Source organism: Chenopodium album, chromosome 5, assembly GCF_948465745.1.
Source record: "Chenopodium album chromosome 5, dcCheAlbu1.1, whole genome shotgun sequence".
Lineage (NCBI taxonomy): Eukaryota > Viridiplantae > Streptophyta > Magnoliopsida > Caryophyllales > Amaranthaceae > Chenopodium > Chenopodium album.
The window spans coordinates 69,829,816-69,842,975 of NC_137838.1; the positions used below are offsets into that span (position 1 = coordinate 69,829,816).

The following is a 13,160-nucleotide window of genomic DNA, read 5'->3' on the forward strand; positions in this document are numbered from 1 at the left end:
ATTAATTTGCTATCAATACATTCAATATCCCTTTTTAATTGGATAACAAATTCTTATATATTCCGTAACAATAACTTACCCTACCATCTAGCACTAGCATCTTGGATGCTCGCAATTATGCCGATTGCCAAATGTAACAACATGAGAGTATAATTTGAAAGAAATTTGAAAAATTAACTCACTTTATATTATGTAAAGGCTTATATTGTTAAGTCACATTATTTAACATTACTAACAAAAAAAGATTTCGAGTCATTAATATTAAAACTAATTATCACGTTTCCTCATCAATACTATTAATGATTAACATACTACTAGTTTAATTTAGAATTTGTCAAATCCATATAATACATAATTTGATAATTATCCTAAATCCAAAAACCATAATTGAAAGCAACATTTCAAGATAAGAAATTCAAAAATCATTCTCACAAAGCAATAACATACATGGTGTTACATAACAACGTAAATTTGGTTAACATATGCTAGCAAAGGTGGAGAAGAGGAAGCACAAACTTAAAAGTAGTTGCAAAAGGTTGATGAGAGCTCTTCTTATCTATAGTACAATATAAAGGGAAATGACTTTTTGGGTGATACATTTGATTTCCCAAAATGCCCTTCATAATTTGCAAAATTACCTTTCTTATTTACAATTAAAAATTAAGAATTATTTTCTTTTAAGAAAATTATCCATCATAACAACCTATAATAACTGATCCACCGTTTATTCCACATAAATTTATATTTTCAACTGTTCTCACTCCCCATAAAAAAATAAAGTTGCTCTTATTTTTAGTTTTTATTTTTTGTGGGAAGGAACTCCTCCTAAATTTGTTCATTTATGGTTTTTTATGTTCTTTCTTTCTCATGCTTTTAGTAAATATTTTATCTATATTATTAGTTTCACACTAGCTTGTTTCTGATTATATCCGGCGCTTCTGTCTTCACTAGCTTGAATCTAACCTTTTCCGAAGCTTCTGCCTTCACTAGCTTGTTCCCAACCTGTTCTTGAGCGTATGCCTTCACTGGCTAGTTCTTGACCTTTCATGGGGACTTTTCCTGCACTATCCTGTACTTGACCTTTTCTGGTGCTTTTTCCAGCACTAGCTTGACCTTTTTTGGTGCTTTTTATGTTCTTTCTTTCTCATACTTATAGTAAATATTTTTTCTGTATTATTAGTTTCAAACTAGCTTGTTTCTGATCATATCTGGCGCTTCTGTCTTCACTAGCTTGAATCTCACCTTTTCCGGAGCTTCTGCCTTCACTAGCTTGTTCCCAACCTGTTCTTGAGCGTATGCCTTCACCAGCTAGTTCTTGACCTTTCATGGGGACTTTTCCTGCAATAGCCTATACTTGACCTTTTCTGGTGCTTTTTCCTGCACTAGTTTGAACCCGCCTTTTCAATAGTTATTGTCTTTGTTAACCTTAATTTTTTTGCCCTGATGTTGTTCCACTTCCTTTTTCGCTTCAAGTCCCAGCACAATGGGCCTGTTTTCCTTGTTTCCAGCCTTGCCTCTTTACTACCATGCACCACATCTTTCTCTATTTTCTTCCTCTTTTGGTCCTGCGATATATCTGGCAAGCTTCTTGGATTATTTCCATGAAATCACTTCCCTTAGGTCCATCACTATGCCTTCTCTGCGACACATCCTGTCTGGATTTGCTGCTTTGATTCAGTGTTGATAACAAAAGAGTGGATTAATAAGAGGTTGAATGAAAGAAGTGTTTGGGGACTTCTAGAGTTTTATTTTAACAATAAGGTTTCACATGTTAGAAGTAAATATTGTACATATACTCAAGCACAAGCCACTAATGCAATATCCCTAAATATATCAAGATTGCATTAGAGATGTATACTATTGATCAGTAATCAATAAAAGTTTTTATTTGAAATATAACATAAAGATATCATTAATTATGTATTTGATCTTATATTTTAACATTTTCAAATTAATGTCGAAACAAATCATAAAATATTTAATTGATGATCCTGTACATAATGGATAAATTATATTGAAGATTGATTATTTATGATTGATTCCATAAATGAGGGAGAGCAACACGTGTCAGATAGATATCAATTACTCGTACTAATTATTACATATGTTAGTATTTCATATACTTATACTTACTAGAGTGCACTCGTGCTAAAGCACGAAATATGTTAATTGTATATGTCAATGTTATTTTGAGAGTTAATTGTTTAGTGGAAGTTATAGAATAGGAAGTTATAATGGACATTGATAGGTTAAAAAAATAATAAAATAAAAAAATAATAAAGGTAAAGTTAACAGTAATTGAAGATTAAAAGTTGGAGTGTTGTGATTAAAAGTTGGAAAAGTGTCACTTAAATTATATAATAGATTTCCCAATACACATGGCTAGTGATTTTTTTTTTTTAGGTAATTCTAGGTTGATGGCGGACATTGGTTAATTTTTTTTCCTTCTAATTTTTTATATGGTACCTCTTAGCTTGTTATTATTGATACTAAAATGACTTCAATTTTTTTTTTTTAAAAAAAAAAAATCTCGTAATAGGCGTAAGTACAAATTTTTTAAAAAAAAATGAAAAAAAAAACCCTTTACAAATTACCTAAAAAAACACAAAAATAATCTAATTACCTGGAATTGCTACATGGTCGTAAATGATTAAACCATCATTCACGATGTTGCTTCCCTGATTTCCCCTTCATCTTCGTTGCAATAGAAGCCTAATATTTTAATTTTTTTGTCATATGTTGGCACCAAGTTAATAAGAAGACTTCATTATATAAATCAATTAATGGCATAAATTAAATAATTAAAGAAGTATAGTTTATGTACCTGCAAGCCAGATGTCGTAGTGACAATTAGACAGAGTAACCACGGTCGAAGTTGCACTCGCGTCCTCACAATCAAATCTGAGGGGTGACAGGACAACATTCAACCATAGCCTAAAGCAAATGATGAATCCTTTCATTATTATCTATCTAGTTAGTTTTTTCAAAACTAATTTTACCCTAATTTTTTGTAAACTCTAATATCCCCTCAACATTATACAAATATTTCTCTCTTTATGTTGGAATGAGTGGTTGATGCAATAAGAAGAAACTTGAGTATGTATTTATAATAGTTGCTTGACCTAGGACAGATATAAATTTTAGATTGGACTAATGAGTCACTAACTAGTCATCAAATTGGATAAGCTTTAATCCAATGAATGTAACCTTGTTATTGTATATATCGGACCTTTATCCTTTTTTATGACTCATCAGTGATTCATTAATCCAATCTAATATTAGGATAATATGTGCATTCATGAATAATAAAGTTTTTTTATAAAATACTTATTTAAATTTTCCAACGTCATTTTATGTTTTATTTATATATTTGGGATCGTATAATATTTCAATGATTTTAGTAAAATTTACTACTTATTGTTTATTTATCCTTTAATTTGTTGTTGGTGTTAGAATGATCCATTTAATTCATTAATATTATTATACTCGTAATTAAATAATAAGAGAAAGAAAATGTTGTATTATTCAAGCTTGCATTATCTTCTCTCTTATCATTTTCTCAGCAATTATATCATCCCATCAGCATTTAACAAACATTAATTCTTCTCTCTTTTTGTTGGAATGAGCGATTGTAATCAAAAGAGATGAAACTTGAGTGTGTATTTATATTATAGATTGCCTATTGAATCGCTATTTAGTAATCGAAGTGGAAAAAGAAGGTGTATCTACTATGGATCGGATTCAATGAATAATATAAACTCGTTATTACTTAGACTAATCCCAAGAAATCATAATGGTGATATTTATTTTTTATAAAAAAAAATATGCAATGTGTGGTCATTTATTGTTTCAATATATTTTATGGAATTAACTAGAATGATTATTTAAATTCAATGTATACTAATTTGAATTGAAATATAAATAAGAAAATAATGATCCAAGTATTTGAAATGAATAGTTATGTGGAGATAAATTATATAGTGTAATCTATTCTTTCTACCATAGACTTCGTATAGAAAAATATATGCGGATGAGTATATATCACAAGTTATAAGTATATAGTAAACAAATAAAATGATTCAAGGCAATACATGAAAAAAGGCTATATCTTTGAGGCTACGTGTTAAAATCAAAGCAACAAATCCAATGAAGGAAACTCACGCAGTCATTTGAAGGGTTTTTTGCAAGCTAAAGTACGTCGTAGAATCTAATTTAAAGTAATCCTAAAATCCACTAATAAAATAGTCAGGTAAGTAGGGTTGAATCCACTAAGAACCCGTGTTCTATTCCTAATTAAGTAATATAATCTAAATTATCAAGAACGCGTGATTTGTGAATTATTAATAAACTAAAGCAATAATTAAACTAGGGAGAAAATCAATAATTAAAAGTATAGGATATATGTTCACCAATCTAATATATATATATATATAAGGGGGAGTTTTTCCCCGAGTTTTTAGAGAGCCACATATGATTTAATTTTTTCACCGCGCCACGTAGGATAATAAATTTTAGTGGTAGCCAATTAAATACGAGATTATTAATTTCTTTTAGAATTAAATAATTTAACTGACACGTAAGAAAAATTGACGAATGAAATTTTAAAGTTTAAATTAATTAAATATAAAATATTATCTTTTGATATCAGAAATTTTATCTAAATATATAACAAATTTTAGCACATAAATATATATATATATATATATATATATATATATATATATATATATATATATATATATATATATATATATATATATATATATATATATATATATAAATTATTTTTAAAAATTCAAACAAATCGTGCATCGCACAGGCTTCATCTAGTAAATAATATTTCAAGATAAAACACAATGGTTAATAATCAATATTTCAATTAATCCTATTAACAGGATTAAAGTAAAATCATTACATATATATTAAAGTAAGATCATCACTAAGATTTATTTAATGCTATCCTTTTCTTTCTTTGATTATATTTATCAGTTCTTTTAAATTTAAATGTAGTAAAGTCATTTTGATATGTAATACATTTCCACCATTATTCTTTTTTAATCTCTACATTTGAGGATTTTTTGCATTATTTACACACACTTTTTTAACTATTGTTTGTGAATTCAACAGTTTTCAAACCCGTATAGGTCATAATTACTTAAACTTGAATACCATAATAATAAAAGCGACATATTCAATATATTAATTATTAGTTTCCTATCAGATTTCTTACAAACCTAAATCCTAATTTGTTTTGCTTTCTTAAGATCATAAATTCAAAGATCATACATAGAAAGCAATAATTAATGGACACTAAGTGTCATGGTTGTTTCACCATTGTGACTATAATCAACCACTTTAAAACTATAAACATGTGTCATAGTTGTTACACTGTTACATGTCATCTTACTAGTGGCAAAGCTAGCTAGGCCCTTTGAGGGTCGCTCCTTTCACCAAAACGTTGAATAGTATGTTTCATTGAGTATCACCCGGAGAATGTTGTTTTGTAGGGAAATAACAATGTCATTAGGGTAGTTTCCACTTTCCACATAGTTTTATGCATGCTATGCTAGGAAAACTCTTTAATTTAATTTTATCAATGTGTCTCATACCATTTAAATACAAGCTTTAGCTCCTTTATTATTTGACACGGCGGCAAATACAATTAGTAGCCTCAACGGTATTCGAATATTTCTACAACATATGAAGCAATGTCCAACATAATATACATGAGATCACATAACTAAGCCGGATCATTCAATCATTCATTTAATAAGAACAGTACTATTGCGTGTTTGTCAAAAAAAAATTTTAAAAAAATTGAAAAAACTATTGGGTGAACCTTCTTTTAATACAAAAAGAATAAATAAAAAGTTCCGTAAATAATACTATCAGTTAACAAAAACAAATTATTGATAGAGATAGTGCTACGAATCATATAATCAATAAAACGTACTAAAGCATGTAGACGATGTAGTACAAAATAAGAAATCTAGTCATATAAAAAAAATGAAAAAAATAATAAAAACATTTTAGTCCTCTATCAAAAACCCCTAATAATATAAAATAGGAATTTTAATGGAAAACCCGTATTCTTATCGATTAAATTTATTATACAAGCCCACTAATATTATATATTAATATATATCTAATTTAATTAGCTACTAATTTTCTTTCAAAAAAACATAGCAACTAATCTTCTAAAATGTGATAAACTAAGCAACTCAGAAATACAAAAAAAAAATTAAAAAAAAAATAAAATTACTACAAAAAAAAATTGAATAATAAACAAAAGATTAAGAAATATATTTATACACATAAAATAAAAATAAAAAGACGAATCATATTGCTAGCACATTTTAATAACGGATTAATTAATAAAGATTATGATATAGGTGTTTGACAAATGTATATACTTTTAGAGAAAGAACTATAGATGTAATTAATTCAGACGACGAAGTGTATTTTCCCGTATTTCTTCTTCGATTTGATTTATTGATTTGTAGAGTTGATTTATGGCTCTCTCTTCATTACTCGATCTCTCTTGGCATAAAAAAAAGACACCACTTTTTTTTTTTTTAAAAAAAAAAACAAGACAACACATTGTATTGATTAATTATAGCTACCGTTACTTTACCCATCAAGCTAAGGATATACATTTTGCCATACATCGATATCGAAAATCTTTAACGTTACAAAGAATTCCAAATTCTATAAATTAGAAGCACATAAACAAGAAGAGAAATAATAATTCATAAGAGTACATAACAATTGAGAGAATATGATACCTCAATAATTCTTATGATCGATGAAGTATTTAATTTAGTTGCAGAAATAGTATCACGAACACATCAATTGGAACACTAACCTTGATCATGAATTAACAAAAAATACAAACGGAACGGGCTTTAACAATCTTGCATGCATTTACGGGGCGTTTGGATTGAGGGAATGAGAGTTTGGGGATTAAAAGGTGGAAATGGGATTGAGAATTAATTGATGGGAATACATGAAAATATGTCAATACCTTATTTGGATGGTGGGTGGGAAAATATAGGGAATAAATAATAATTTTACCAAAATACCCTTACTAAGATTATTATTTCATTCTTTTCATTAATGGCAAAAATGTCATTTTCCCCCTATTCCCATTCCCATCCATTTATTACCTACCCTCCTTAGGTAATAAAATGGTGGGAATTCACCCCTAAATAATCCCATTCTCAAACCCTTTTTTATTCCCATTCCCACCAAACAAACAAGGCTGTTTTTTTTAATTGGGATTAAAATTCTCAATCCCACCCTCAATTCCCACTTGCTCAACACCCCCTTAATGGATTAAAGGTAATACATATATTATATTATATTATATTATATGTAACGGGTGAACCGGGTGGAACACCGAAATATATATATATATATATATATATAATTGAGATCATGTGAGAACCAAGGTAAATAATAGGAACTAAGAACCAATCTCAGCCATTGATCGCACTCAATCTAATGGCTCACGTGTCACCCGCATTTATTAATGGCATTTTCGTAATTATGCGTTTTTTGCAATTTTTTTCCAGTTTTTAAACTTTTAAGGCAATTTCATTTACTTTATGACCGATTTCATTTACTTTTACTAAATTTTCATTTACTTTTTAGAAATGAAACTGGGAATCAGTTTATAACATTCAAATATTACAAAAATGCCATTAATGACACGGGAAGCATGTGAGCCGTCGGATTAACACTAAGGGCCTAGATTAGTTCCTAGTTCTTATTTTAGTCTTGGTTCTCATTATAACTTGGTTCTATATATATATATATATATATATATATATATATATATATATATATATATATATATATATATATATAATATGTTGTTAGACATAAACCGACCTTTTCTTTTTGGGAATATTTTACCAACCTTTAATATACTCCTTGGCGCACAAGAATAAAAGATTCATCATGTTTGACTTAAAACTCATTATGTTTATCTTATATCCTTCATTATATTATCTAGAAACTAGAACTAGAAGTCTAGAATAGATAATGTATGAACATCCGCGTATGGATACCTTAAATTTGGCAGCGAAAAAAAATTAGGCATAAAATTAGACTTAAAAAATAAATGTTAGTAAATTAGGCATAAAATTAGACTTAAAAAATAAATGTTAGTATTAGGGGTATGTTCTGATTTACTGAACTGAGCTGAGAGAAGGAAATTAGGAACTGAATTTTATAAGAGAAGGAAATTAGGAACTGAATTGAATATTTTATAAGAGAAGGAAATTAGGAATTGAACTAAACTAAAGTGAACTGAAAATAAGCTAAAGAGAACATACCTAGGTGAGTATTAAAAAGGAGGTAGTTATAAGTCCAAATTCCAGTCATTAACTTTTGATTGACGTTTAATTAACGGAATAATTATTGTTCTTAATTAGTTGAAAGTACATGTATACCACATAGTATTAAAATTAAGTAGGTGTATCATTGTTAAAAGTCCAAACTTTGAGTATACCAATAATAATTTCCCTTCTTTTTTATCATAAACAATCAAAATTACCAAAAATTCATTCATTTCTTAGTCGAATTCAACTTCATACAATGATACAACTAGTGTGTATCCCGGGCGATGCCCCGGGTTGCTAACTTATGTACTTCTTGCTTTAATTTAACAATTATGTTGGACTATTTGTGTAGTTAGTGTGTGTAGTGATTCGAGCATTGCCTTAGATGTCACTTTTTTTTACATCATATATATTTATTTTTTAATCTTGTGAAAAAAATGAATTATATTACCTCTAATTTACTTAATAAATGAAAGGAATATTATAATATTATGTGAAACTTGAAGCATTAATAATAGTTGGTTGGAGGTTATGGGTTCGAATCTTGTTGAATGCATATTTTATTTTGTTAAATGAAGTGGCTAGCTTACGTTGCGCATATACGTTGGATGATGACATGGCATTATGACATAGGCACACATACTTTGAAGAGTGCCACGTGGCACCGTTCCTTTAAAAGGAACGCTTTTAAAAAAAACAACGCCTTTTAATATATAGGATAAATTGTCAAGCATATTCACGTATGACAGAGTAGGCAATTAATTATTAAAAATTGAACATAGATCTTTTCTTAGTCAAAATATTTTTCCAATAGTTCGTTGTTGCGAGAGATCGAATACAAATCCTTCCTACCAAATACAGTCTCAATCATCACTGCACCAACAATCAATTGGTACTAAGGTTCATATATTGATTAAAATAAATCCTAAATTCAAGTTCATTTACTGCATGCTTTGATTTAATTAATTTCCCAATTACTTCTAATGAGAAAATATCAAACTCCATTGTTCTTCTCTCACACTACTTCATCAGTGAGTCATTTGCATTTCTACAAGACTACTTTACAAAATTCTTACTCCTCCCGTCCCCTTTTGATAGTCCCTTATGGACAAATTTTAGTCCCAAAATGTTCACCCCATATTTGTTTTCTCTAACAACTATTAATATTAAATTTTTACCAAAATTCCCTCCAATTTGCAACAATATTTGTGCAAATTTAACTTTCCTATGTAAATTTTGTTTTCCCATGTAATTTTATTACTTTCTCTCTCTAGTTTTTTGCATACCCAATGCCAATTTACTTTTTCAATGTACTTTAACTATTCTTATTTGTGTTTATTAATTCCCGTGAAATATGCCCATAAGGGAGTTATTTTTTTTAAGAAAAAATACTTTTGTCTATTACTCCCTCCATTTTTAAATACTTGCTCCATTTCTCCATGCGCAGAGTTTTAGGAGAAATTAGAGAAAGTAATAAAATATGGAGGTAGTGGGGTAGTTGAGAAAATAAAAAACTGTAAAAAGCAAAAGTAGTGGAAGAATAGGAGGAGAGAGGGTATTATGTTGGGTCCACTAAGTGTGAGAAATGACTTAAATATTGTAAAAGATTTCCAAAAAAGGAAATGGAGCAAGTATTTAAAAACGGACAGAAAAGGAAAGTGGAGCAAGTATTTAAAAACGGAGGGAGTAGTTAATATTGAATCCAAAGTTATTCATCTTTAATTACGAGAATCTTATTGTGAGGTGGTAGGAAATGACAAATGCATGCACATAACTCCAATTATTGTGTTAAGGATAATTAACTTCTTAATTATTTGTGAGGAATATTTTATACGAATATCTCTCAAATAATACTCCAAAGTAGCACATAACATTTAACGAAGGTAGACATGTAGCATTTTATTTGAAGGAATATAATGGGCCCCTAGACCCTAACTTTATTACAATGAAAAATCCAATAAAATTTTAAAAAGGTATGAGGGGATTCGAACCCCCACTAGTTGCACAAAATATAAAATGGTCTTCCAACTACACTGAATTGTTAATACGTAGTAATAACAATAGGAAAATTTGTAAATTTTAAGTCAACCTTTTAGCCATCCGCTTTTATTATGTCAACCTTTTGATTAACTTTGAACACGTCAACCTTGTAAACACATTAATTTTTATTACGTTAAAATTAAAAATGACCTATAAAAACAAGTTAAATGCTTTTTTTTTTTTTTTTTTTTTTTTTTTTTTTTTGAAAGCAGGTTAAATGCTTCTGTAGACTATTAGATGAAGATAACAAAAAAATGAATTTTTTTTCCCCGATACTTATTCCACAACTATTTACAATGATAACTTGATAAGTTCAATTTAATCCTCTTTCTTACCTTTTCTTCTCCATTCAATCTTATTCTTCCTTATTTTTCTTATTTTAATTTTAGGCTAAAATGAAGCCACAATTTGTTGTTTAATATTCTACCCTCCCTTAAAAAAAACAAAACCTATTAATTCAATTTAGAATATTCAAGTGCATGTGATTCGAAGAAGAAGATGATGAGAAAAGAGGTGAATTTAGGTCAGTAGGTGGTTGTGTGGTGACGGTCCGACATGTGGTTTTGGGTCTGCTAGTGTGAAGTGTGAGCATTTGTGGTAAAGAGTAAGCAATGGTGGAGGCTAGGCCGTGGGTTTTAGAGTAAGAGGAAGAAATCAATATGTTTAATGGAGTTAAGAGTATGAAGATGAAAGGAACAATGGAGACAAGGAGACCGGAAAATCAATTTTTCATCTCAAAATCAGAATTTACAAAGGATTTACCTGGTTATCCGGTTACCGGTATAAAAACATAATGAAAATTAATGTTAATACAAGGTTGACGTGTTTAGAAATAATCAAAAGGTTGACATAATAAAAGCGGACAGTCAAAAATTTGACTTAATATTTACAAATTTTCCTACACAATATGTACACGAAATTATATACTTCGTATATCTCTTTGTTTCAACTAGGCTGTTTCTTAATCGAGGCCCTTTTTATTTCGGGAACCTGTGCAATAGGACACTTTGCACTTGCTAATCTACGGCCCTGTTGAAAAGTAATAAAAGGAAACTGCAAAAATATTTAAATTTTAATACAAATTTTGTGGTTAATTAGTCCAATTATCAAGAATAATACTATTACCCAACAATTGAACTATTCAAGCATTGCATCATATTCAATCAATTAAATGTATATGACAATAATGTTTACAGTGATGAAGTAAATCCATGCGAGGATAACAAGTGGTGAGGGAACGCAATTGATTATTCGTCAAATAATAATCAGATCGAAACTTTGAAAGCGAACTATATATGCTGGCAAGAGCATACTTGCATTATACATTTTGTTGCGAGGGCTTGCAACTGTATGGTTTTAGTCTCCACTTTGCAAAGTAAGTCTAGTTTCTGATCTACAGCACAAAAATTACGCGTAGGGTATGTGGGGTCTTGCAAGAGCTAGAAACCTACTAAGCAAGGGTTGTAGTTGAAAGTTAGGGAATGGTAAATCTATAGTGGTAGGGAAAGATACATGGATGGCGGGTAAGGTGCTAGAATTCAAGTCTCAGTTACTTTATTCCAGGCTAAAAAGGGATGGAAAACAAGTGATTTCATGACGCCCTTGGGTACGTAATGGGTGAAATCATGCTAGACTGGTTTCTTGTTTTGAGAGGGACAATACGACTATAATTGCGAGTTCGTAATTACCTAATCAGGACACGGAGGACTTTTTGTATTGACAGTTTCACAAATATGGCGGCTATAAGGTTGAAACAGGCTACGCTTTCCAAAAACAATCAGAGGTAGGTTTGCCGCCTAATAGTTCGACAAACATCTTTAAGGTTTTGTGATTCTCAAAATCTTGCCTAAATGGAAGGTGTATATGTGGAAATGTATTCAAACGGGATTACAACAAGAGTAATTTGAGAAGACGGAGGATAGATATTGATCTTAGTTGTGATTTAGGTCGATTAGGTGATGAAGATTTACATCATCTTTTTAGATTTTGTACATCTGCAAAGGAAGTATGGAGGGGTGGAATTTTTCATATACACTCAGAAGCAAATGCAGACCAACCATTTTTTGCTGGATTTTGTACTATATCCGTTTTTTTTTTTTTTTTTTTTTTTTTGCCAGGATGGAATCAATGGTCATCGAACCACTTTTTTTATAGCCACACTTTAGGGGTTGTGGGTTGCACGAAATAATAGAATATTTGGATCAACTAGCAGCGATCAAGGGTCAACGCTAGCTATTATTTCAGAAGGCCTAAGGCAGCATTTGCGGAGGGCTCGGGGAACAACCTAAGGTGGTTACATCATCTTGAAGAGAGTTTAGGTCACCCACCATGATTTTTGCAAGTTATTTTACAAAATGATGGCAAGGAAGGTCCTTTTACAATAGCAAAACTAGTAGATGGCTCATGGAACAAGCATACACATAAATGGGGTGGTGCTCGGAGGCTGTAGACTTTGGTTTTCGAGGAGATTTAGGAGGTGCGCCTTACAATTTGGCTCAATCGGCTTTACATGCGGAGATGTATATGCATGTCTTGAAGGTCTGCGACGGGGAGCAATGCGTTTACTACATGTTGTCACAATTTATGTGGATTTTGTTTCTCTACTAAGGATGCTCAGGGGCGATACAATCACAGATGTTAGTCTACGATGGACGGTTGACAACATTTACTGAGCTAGTAAGGTATTTGCATGGTGTAGTATCCACAAGGCTCAGAGAGATCATGTAGAAAGGGTGCACATCCTCGCAACCACGGCTAATAACAGTTTATCTTCTT

The 13,160-nt window shown here is 30.2% G+C and overlaps 1 long non-coding RNA gene across 1 annotated transcript; it reads right to left on the reverse strand.

Annotated features, from left to right (window-relative positions):
- Positions 1-435: 435 nt before the first annotated feature.
- LOC145630946 (uncharacterized) lies at positions 436-3,052 on the reverse strand. The gene is made up of 3 exons (XR_014112310.1): positions 2,825-3,052; positions 2,624-2,712; positions 436-1,664 (listed from the first exon to the last, which is right to left on the reverse strand). It is a non-coding gene; the product is annotated as an uncharacterized LOC145630946 (long non-coding RNA).
- Between the last annotated feature and the right edge of the window lie 10,108 nt (positions 3,053-13,160).